The sequence below is a fragment of the Lagopus leucura genome, unplaced genomic scaffold (assembly GCF_019238085.1).
Source record: "Lagopus leucura isolate 7727_CA_CO unplaced genomic scaffold, USGS_WTPT01 Super-Scaffold_100001, whole genome shotgun sequence".
Taxonomy (NCBI): domain Eukaryota; kingdom Metazoa; phylum Chordata; class Aves; order Galliformes; family Phasianidae; genus Lagopus; species Lagopus leucura.
Genome location: NW_024962262.1, coordinates 100,431,364 through 100,441,063, shown reverse-complemented (window position 1 = coordinate 100,441,063; position 9,700 = coordinate 100,431,364). Strand labels below are relative to the sequence as shown.

Sequence of the window (9,700 nt, the reverse complement as noted above, 5' to 3'; positions counted from 1 at the left end):
ACAGGCATGTAGGCTAATTTTGATGCTTTTGACTTTTTTTTTTTTAAAGCAGCAGGGAGAAGCCAGCTCCTTTATGGACTGTGTATCTCGTACCATCTCTGTTCATTTACGTGGACAGAGAATATCTTAACAGCTGCTCCTTGTCTTCTTGAAGGAGAAAGTAGCTGGTTCAGCAGGCTACTTCTGACCTGCTGATAGGTCTATATGGAAGCAAAGCAGTGCTTTTCCTTCCCTCTTACGACCATTCAAATTGCTAGCTTAATACTTGATGCTCCTGAGGTTGTGATAAGGCAGAAAGCTCGGGAATTGAATTTTATCATATAGATAGGATGCAGATTGTAGGGTAGAACACAGGAATAAAGTAGAGTTTCAGAGCCTTGGGTGCTAAAGTAGTCATCTGTCTGTGTTCTCTTCCACAGTCCAAGTGTTAATACTTTATGTAAGTGACATACCTTTTTTTTGATATTGAGACCTTCTAATTCACATGGTGAAAATGGCCTCATTCTATCTGCCTGTCAGTTTAACTATATGCAGTAACACTTGGATAATCACTTCACTTTCCAGCTTTCTGTATTCGTGCATTACATATCCTCAGGACACCATCCCAAGCCCCAGTTTCAGAAGACAAGCTGAGGAAGAGGTGCCTGTGTCCAAATACCATTCATTAGCATGCCAGTTACTTTTCTTGCATGAAGGCTGCTGATCTCAATTCAAGCCTCTCTTCCACCATTAATAAATGATCCCTGAAAACTGCCAACATGGGGAATACCTCCAGTAAAAGAAGGTAGTTTAGTTCTATTTGGACAGATGCATAACAAAATATATAGTTCTATTAAAGTACAATTCATTCAACATATAAGGTTACTTTTTTTCTCCCAAAATCCCAGAGAGAGCAATCAAATTATAGCAGCTAAGAGCCTTAAACTGTCTCACACATCCTCCTTTCTCACCTTCTTTTCTAAAACAGCCATTTCCCAGGAACTCAGTAGAGAAGCCTTTCTTGTTGCAAGTTATCAAGACTCATTACACTCCATTGCATTTTGTTCTTATCTCATTACTTATTCACATAGGTTATAAGGACCTGTACAGACCATGAAATGCAGACTTCTGAGTTCATTTAAACCAAAATAAAGAAGAACAACCTTAATGCAGTTAGCTCTGGAAGCAATTGAGTGTAAATCTGGTATCAGTGGGAGTTGATTCAGGACTAGTGTCTCCAAGAACAGCATCTCAGGACATAATTCAGTGACAGTCTGTCATCTCTAGTACCACATATATATTGGTCACCATATAGTAATTTCTTCTCAGGCTACTACATTGTCATTCTGTGATTCTGTGATTGTAGCTCTTTTATTGAGTGATTTGTGTGGGCAAAGGTAGCATAATGGTGCCTGTACTTAGATGCACTACAACTAAATCATGTAGTATACTTAAATTCATGGTGTGATGGAGCCCAGTTTGAAAATGGGCAGTGAATCCAATAGGAGCTCACTTGGAAGATCTCTGGTTGGTCGGCCTCCCTGTTCTGTGGTTACTGTTTCTTGTCTGGTCACCCTGAAGACCTGCAGGCTGTGAAAAACAGCAGTCAGTATGAAGTACCAGATGGTGAGAAATCCCTTTTGCCTGTCCCAATAAACTGTATTGTATGAGATAAATAAATGCTTCCAGTAATTTCTCCCTGCCATGTTTCAGGTGTTTGCTTTCAGTTGAACCTGTTCTTCTCTTAGCATTGTGGTATTCCAGGTCTCTTTTGTCTAGTTTATGATACCTTATTGTTTATGCTTGTTCAGTTGCTTTTGGTGCATGGGCACAAGTTTCAAGGTACGTTTGGATCTGAGAGATAGAGTGTCTCAGGAGCACAGGCAAGCAAACTACACACTCCAGGCAGCACAGAGAGTTACGAGTTTTATTTAACATACACAAACTCACACATGCACGGACGTTCATTTTAGATAATCCCAGTAAATGGCAAGCAGTAACTCCCTAAGCAAGTGCACTTACCTACTCTTTAGATATGGCGAACCACCAAGGACAGAGGGAACGTGGCAGTGGATGTGATAGGTGCTGCCAGCAGGGCATTCCCTGCTTCATAGTGCACTTTTCCTTTCTCCATCACCTCAGCCTCTCTCCTGCTTTTATTCTCCCCAGGGTCTGCAAGGTTTTTTCCACTTGCATGCTGTACCTGCATGGCCAATGTGCGATACAGAGTTCAAGTGGAACACCTGCTTGCAAAATAAGTCTTTGCAAAAACAAGATAAACTACCAAGGTCAGCTCTATCTACAAAACAAAATATTTGCAGCTATAGCCACAAATATCAGTTCTCTTAAAACTGTCAGAATACTTTGCTCCATCCCAAGATTGTTCTTCAGTCAGGTGCCTTTAGGTCCCTGACACAGCACAGAACACAGCTGATTGAAACAAAATGGCAGCACCCTCTGAAACAACTGGGGATAGTACTCATTGTTTATATCTTCTGTAATACTTCAATTTGTATATAATACTTCTTCCAGATTTTACAATCAGAAATCCAAGCTTGCAAATGATAATTTAGATGAGTTGACCAAGGAACCGTTCTGTATTCAACACTCAGGCTCTTTTGAACTCATATCCAAATTAAGAGAGCATTCACCAATATTACTGCCAATACTAATAGTATCAGCAATAAATTTCTATAATGCTTTCTATAAGAATAACACAGCAGTATTAAAGCTTTCTGTTTATCAATTCAAAATTTTATTAATATGGTTAGGGATTTTGCCTGAAGTACCATAGCTTCTAGTGGTGTTTCTCAACAGTTTTTTTTAAACATTATGCATTAAGTACTGTATTACTTTTTGGCATAAAACAACTAATTCTTAATTACAAACCAGTCTCACATTAGTCCTATTTATGACATACACTGTGTAATAAATGCATTCTGCTCTGCGGAGGCTTACAAAGGTCTTCAAACATGTAAAATAATCACAGGTAGACTCACCTGAAGCTTCCTCCTGATAACTGCAGTATTGTTTTCTTGAGAAACTAGAAACACTGGGGACACACTCAAAATAGACTTCTCACACAAGGCATGCTGTTGTTCTTTACTAAAAATCAACAGCAGTCAGTAAGGCTATAAGCACAGAAAGGTCCATGTGTCAATACTTCCCTTGCCTCTGATTTCTTTAAGGATTCATTTTACCTGTATGTGCCACAGTCCAGCATCATATTTAGTCTTTTCAGTAAGTATGTGTGAGACAACAGTCAAGTTGCAGACAGCTCACTATGCCTGATTTTCCAGCCACATGTTCTTCCATGGCTGAGCTGTGTCAAATGAGGAGATAAGGGCTAGATATCCTTCATATTATTTATTAGTCTGTATATTTCAGTGAGATTAAATGTACACACAAAAATGCGTCAGTACTTATGAAATCTACTACACAACAAAAGAGATATTATTCAGAAGTAACAATAAAAATACTTCCATATCCTCCTTCTAGCAATACACACAATTCTTAAAGAAAAATGATAGCTAGCTATGAGATGGCAGAGCCTTCACCCTCCTAAAGATGTAGGGTTTATTTTCCAAACATAAGAAATGTCCGTCACCTAATAAATTGCTTAAGAGGAAGAAAAAAAGATGGACGAAAGAAAGAAAAGATCAACTATGTTTTAATCATCCTGTTGTTTCACCTTGCAGAAGAAGCCAGGTCATGGCCTGAACCAACAGTTGAACACCAGGTGAGAAAGCACTGCTAACCCAGGGAACGCAGGTGAAGCCATACACCTGAGTGGCTGGGAGAAGCCTGAATCCATTCCTTCTCACCCTCATTTAAACGTTACCAGCCAAGGGAGTAGCATTTTTTTTATAGGTTGCACTCCTCTTGAGCTGTCACTGATTGTTGGAAAGAATTAGCCCATTTTCCTCTGTTACCTGCTTTTGCTCTGTACTGCCTGCATTCCATTAGAAGGCACTGTTATTACCTTCTTTTGCCATACACACCTGTTTAGCTCTAGTTAGTTCATCAGCTTGTGCTCAGAAGTAGAAGACTTAAAGTGATGCAGCAGCTGGTCCATAGAGATTTACAGTTTTAAGTTTTACCCTTGTTTTGTCTGTAATATATACGAATGTGTATGAATGAATTCTCCCTGGTGTAGAGTTCAAAATCAAAGAAAAATCATTTAAAAAAAATGCTGAAAAAAGAAGGCTGTGAAAGGGCTACTGTAAGCTGTCATGCTCCTGCTCAGTCCTAGTGCAACAATGATAACTTAATGTTGTCTATTTCAGGAAAAAAAAAAAAAAAAAAAGAAAAACAATAACAAAAAAACACTAAAACAAGGGATTTTCATTAACAAGATGTTATATTGGAGTTTTAGGTCCCAGGACAGAGCAAAATTATATGCAAGAAATCAAATGAGTCAGTTTTAGGATGAAAGGTTGTTGCTGCCTTTGGCAGAAAGTACCATGGGGAAAGGTATCACTGGCTTGCTTTTCTCTGATCTTTGCCAGCATGCTGCCTGCTGTATCACACTCCTTTGTTGAAGCTGAAGACCTGCCATCATTTTCATGGTCTGTTAAGAGAAATGTCTTGAGATGTGTACTGTGATCTTCGACTCCTTCCACCACCTCTAGCACTATCGTAACTAATCACAGAAGATGGCTATTCCTCATTTGTCTGCAATACTGGCCCCCATTTCCTCCATACTCCTGACCTTTTCTTGGTATTGGTTTAAATTTAAGGTGGTTTAATTAAGGTAACATGCCAGTTACAGGTGTGCACTTGTATCTCAGTATCTCTACAATTCTTTATTCTGTTTTTATCAGTTAGAAAATGCCTACCTCTAAGTCTTCTGTGCTTCATCAATTTGTAGCCAATATCCATCTTATTTGCCTTTTTATTTTACAAGTTTTTGTCTTTCACACTCTAGTTATCTCCATTAAGTTATTTAGTAGAAATAATGATTTTTAAAAAGGCTTTATAAGCATACAAGCATTTCCTTGGCTTAAACGGAATGTATTCTAATATATTTTTCAGTGAAGTGGAGACATCTAGTGACCATTTTGTATTATTTAAATAAAAAGAATAAGGGAGCAAAAACCTCCTCCAAATCCTTGAATTGGCCTTTTAATTGTATGTGCATCTTAACATATTTTCCCCAAATCCATTGACAAAGTAATTTTGCCAGTTCTGTGCACGGGAAAACAGTGACCAAACATCACTGGCTTCTGAGTTTCCAGAGCCTATTTTCTCCTTTTCCCAGGTATCTTACAGGCCTTGGACTCTGCAACAAATAAATCCAGAAGAATGCTAGTAAAGTCAGTCTAGGTTTACATCACTGGCAGCAAGGATGCCTTTTAATGCCTAATTGCCAATACAAATATCTTCCTCATGCTACTTTATTGAAATAAAGAATCTGCCCTGAAATATCTTAACTGCAATGTCAGGCAACACAAATTATCTTCAACTGAACCATCACTTGCCTGATCAGGGAAGGAGGAGATGGCTCCTTTCAACAAAAATGCTGTAATCTTGAGATTCTCTGCTTCCTCATTTAGGTGCCTAAGGGTGTTGACATCTAAGCTGTTTACTTGTACTTACTTTCCAATCAGTAGAGAGAAAGTGCCTCCAGGGGCCTATCATCTATCTTACAAACCAGATGAATGATCCCTGAATGTCCCCAACAGGAGAAAGAGGTGCGAAAGGAGAGGAGTTGGCTTCAAAGTATGTGCACTGCTTATCATCCCAGGTACATAAAACAAAGCAGGCCCATCTAACGGTGCTCATTTCTCTTGTCAGAAACCTCCATTCTGACAAGGATGACTGTCCTAAATCACACATGAATTAGACTATTGTGGCAAGCCAAGCTACTAAAAATGTCCTTTGCAAGTGAGTTTCCCTTCCCCTACAGGCTGCTCAAAGATGGCACAATATCAAATGTAAGCTCACCTGCAAACATCCTACTGAATGAACAAAATCTTAGTGCATGGTACAGGTAAACTGATAGAGTGGTACACACTGGAGAAGCCTGTGGGATACAAGAAGCAGAGTGTAAACAGTTATACCAACTAACAGGCAGGGTGAATACATTCAGATCCCTCCACAGCAGTTATCCTTGAACAGTGTAGACTTGCCTGCGACATCGTGAGGCAGATGGAGGCTTGGTCCAGAGGTGACAAATCTTTCTCTTGCACAGCTGATAAAGACATTGTAAATTTAACTCTGTGTTACCATGGCATAAAGTAGGAAGATACGTGTGCATATATTAAACAGTTTCCTAAAAATTCTTCAAACAAAAAGAAGTTGTATTGTTTCACAGTGCTATTGTGGCCTTTTAGTGAAGGAGTATCTCATCTAGGGATATTCAGTTTCTTCCTTCTTGTCTCTGAAATGGAAATAGTCATTGTTTTTCTAGAATGTACAGGGCAGTTCAGCAAGCCTTTGAGTATGGCTGATGTGTTTACATCCACTCCAAGTCACTGAAGTAAAATAAAAAAAATCAAGACACTTGATGTCTCTTCTTTTTCTTTACGTTGGTTTGGTAGGCAGCATATTAAATTACCATAAAACCAAAAAAACTGAAATTTGTGTGTGGAGGAATATCTCAAAGAAAAAAAAGTTGATATAATAGTATTGGTTTCAAATCCAAATTTAAAAATTAATTTTATTCATTTTAGAATAATGAAGCAAAAAAAAATATACCAATATATGAGATGTTTCAGCAATGTCTTTCTCCCTTCATCATTACTTTCTGGTTTCAATTTTAAACTAGCAAAGTTTAGGAGGAAGTGACTTGACAATCACAAACTGATTTTTCTGTTTAAAAAGGTTTAAGTGTCCAGTTGGTTTGAACAGGACATGAGCGTACTCTGCATGTTGGCAGGTCATGTTCCAGATTAAAATTACGAGTGGGTTGGAGGTCACAAATTATGAGCAAGTTGACAAAAATCATAACTATAGTGTTTTTGTCGAAGATACATCAACAGGAGGAGCTAAAAATAATGATACACAGTGAGAATTTATGTAAGAAAAAAACGAAGCATCTAGTTTCCTTCCATTTTACAGACGGCTAAACCTTTATTTTGACCTGTTGTGGTGTTATAGGTGGGAGGAGGCCAGAAAGGATGTCATGTGGGGTACTACTTCAGTGAGTCCATTTTAATTACAGATCTGAAGACGTTTCTTCAAAATGGCTAGTAAGGTGATTTATGCAGAGTTACAACCTAAGGAGAGTGTACAGTGTACTTCACAGACTGCAAATGCAGGTAACAAATGGCCATCTTGGTATTACTTACTTGCGTGTTTTTTTCTTCAGCAATACGTTCTTAGAACTTTCCTTTTTTCTTTTTTAATTGAAACATCCATAACATGCTGAAATCTTGTTCAAAGCATTTTTAGAAAGATTAATATTTGTCTATTATATATTAATCTACTTGGAAAATTTATGTTTATTAGTAGAATGAATATTGAATTTTATGAAAAGTAAAGATTTACCTCTAAAATCCCATTCTGAATTACGGCAGAATGGCTGTAAAGTGCTGCTTGTGAAATATACAGAAACGCAAGATATTAATACAAATTATTAAAATGTGCATTAAAGTGTGCAGTTACAGTGCTCTGAGGACATTGAGTATATTTCTCCCTCCTGCAGCATAACTATATTTTAAATTTTACTTTGATTACTTTTCTTAAAGACCAGAAATATTTTTTAATTGTAAAACGCCTTCCGTTCTTTTCTTTCATTCTTTCTCTCTTTTTCTCTGCCTGTGTGCCATTCTCTTCTCCTCTTCTGCAAGTTGTATGTTAAGAAAAACACAATCAAGAATCAGTAGATATTTCTGTTGTATGGTCATATGTGTATGACCTATTGATGCCTTCTACCATAAAACTACATTACTTTAAAAATGTATTTTCAATAAAGTGCCAGAGATATTCGCTCATGGATTTCATTAAAGCTTTAAAACTAATGTATCTACTTACCTTTTTTTTTTTTTTTTTCCAATCAAAAGAATAGGTCTTCGTTAGCAGTGAGACAATTAAACATGGAAAAACTATTTGAAATTATATTCAGAGGTGACAGCATTAAAGTCAAAGGCTTCCAGAATGAAAGCAGCTTTTATTCTATAAAAATAAATTCTGTTGATTTTCTTTTTGGTACAGAGAACTCAAAATATCTGTATTAGTGGTCTACCTTCAGCTTTCATATGTTAAGTCAGTTTGTCCATTAGACTGCACGATCACAACCAGTTTGCTGCAGAAGAGCCAAACTGTCAGGATATCTCCCAGTGTAGAATTACTCCGTAAGTATTGGAGATGCACGCACATCCAATATAGTCATCTCTATGAAATGTTTCAAAATTCAGGAGTATAGAAACCTGTTACATTTAAATTATGTTTCACCATCTGACATTTGAAATCCCAGCTATATTTTAATGCTTTCATTATTATTGTAATCCTAGCTGTTTTCTCTAAGTTTTTAATATACCTTGGTAAAATAATCTTAAAAACTGCAATTGTAGGTTATCTTGAGAGCCTTCTAACTCAATAACGTATTGCTGAAAGCTGCCAATATTAGTTTTTTGGACTGGGTGTACCTAAATAAATTAAAAAATAAATAAAACTGGATGTCAAATTATGTGGCCAACTAAAAAACTAAATTTCAGGTAAAAAGTTTTTCTTGCATTTTAGAAAATAGTGCAGATTTTAGCCTTTCCATTTTTTTTAAAAAAACCTTTTCCATTGTAACACTTATATTCTTGTTGCTCCCTTAGTTGTCTAAGCAGTTCTTTACTTTTATAAAATCCTAAAACAATGACTCACACAGGCTGATTAACGTTGCATAAAGAAATGCTTTAAATCAATCTCAAATTTACCACCTATTGTTAGTGCATTCTACTGAAATGAAAACACCTGATCTATTTAACTAATATTTTTCTTTCATGTTCTCGTGTGCATACATACCCATTATGTATTTTTATGGGCTCCATCTTCGATTCATAGATGTGCTCAGTGGCTTTCAATGGTTAGAACAGCACAGTACAGGAAACTGTGGCCCTCATCTTGTGCTAGGTGCTGTGAACTCTTGTCACTCCCCACCTTCTGTGTGAGAAAGATGTTGCATTCAATGTGACAAGATTTAATATTGCTTAGTATCAATATGGTTTAGATTCACATATTTTCATAAGCCTAACACAGACCTCAGGAGCTCTAGCACTCTGAAGATGTTGTTTTTCTTTAGTCAAAAGCTTAGTATTTGCCAAGCTACAGTGAGGTCAGAAGCTTGCCTGACAATGTGCAAAGGAAGCAGCAGCTGCCATCTTAACTCCACACGTTTTACTTTAGATCATTGATATGACCTGAAGAAAGAAAAAAGATGCTCCCTACGAGACAAGAATAATAACTTAGAATGACAAAGAAAAGGGATTTCATACTGAAGGATACCGCTGAGCTGTCTTACCTTACTACTGAACTCTAGGTCTGGCCTACTGCCCTGTGGCCATTGTACCCTGCTTCTCCTCTGCCTTTACCCTCAGCAGCACTGAAGAAGTTCTTGAAGTTCTGCATCTTATGGCAAGAGCTCTTAGTCTCCACTTTCAGCTGTTCAAATTTTCATTTTTTCATTTTCTCCGTGGCACTTCAGAGAAAAAATCGCTTTGATTTCTCTCTTAAGAAAAGAATGTATTTTATTTCATACATTATTGGCAAACTAATTTGATGTACACAG

At 37.2% G+C, this 9,700-nt stretch overlaps 2 long non-coding RNA genes across 3 annotated transcripts in view; one reads left to right on the top strand and one right to left on the bottom strand.

Moving 5' to 3' along the window:
• LOC122178379 overlaps positions 1-2,117 on the bottom strand; it is a 9,564-nt gene extending 7,447 nt beyond the window's left edge. Inside the window, exons 1-2 of the long non-coding RNA XR_006178301.1 lie at positions 2,002-2,117; positions 1,493-1,569 (exon numbers count right to left, since the gene is read on the bottom strand). This is a non-coding gene — a long non-coding RNA (uncharacterized LOC122178379). The remainder of the gene's footprint in view (positions 1-1,492; positions 1,570-2,001) is intronic.
• A 5,036-nt stretch (positions 2,118-7,153) lies between these two features.
• Positions 7,154-9,700, top strand: part of LOC122177334 — a 12,002-nt gene continuing 9,455 nt past the window's right edge. For both annotated transcript variants that reach the window (XR_006178056.1, XR_006178057.1), the window contains exon 1: positions 7,154-7,241. This is a non-coding gene — a long non-coding RNA (uncharacterized LOC122177334). The remainder of the gene's footprint in view (positions 7,242-9,700) is intronic.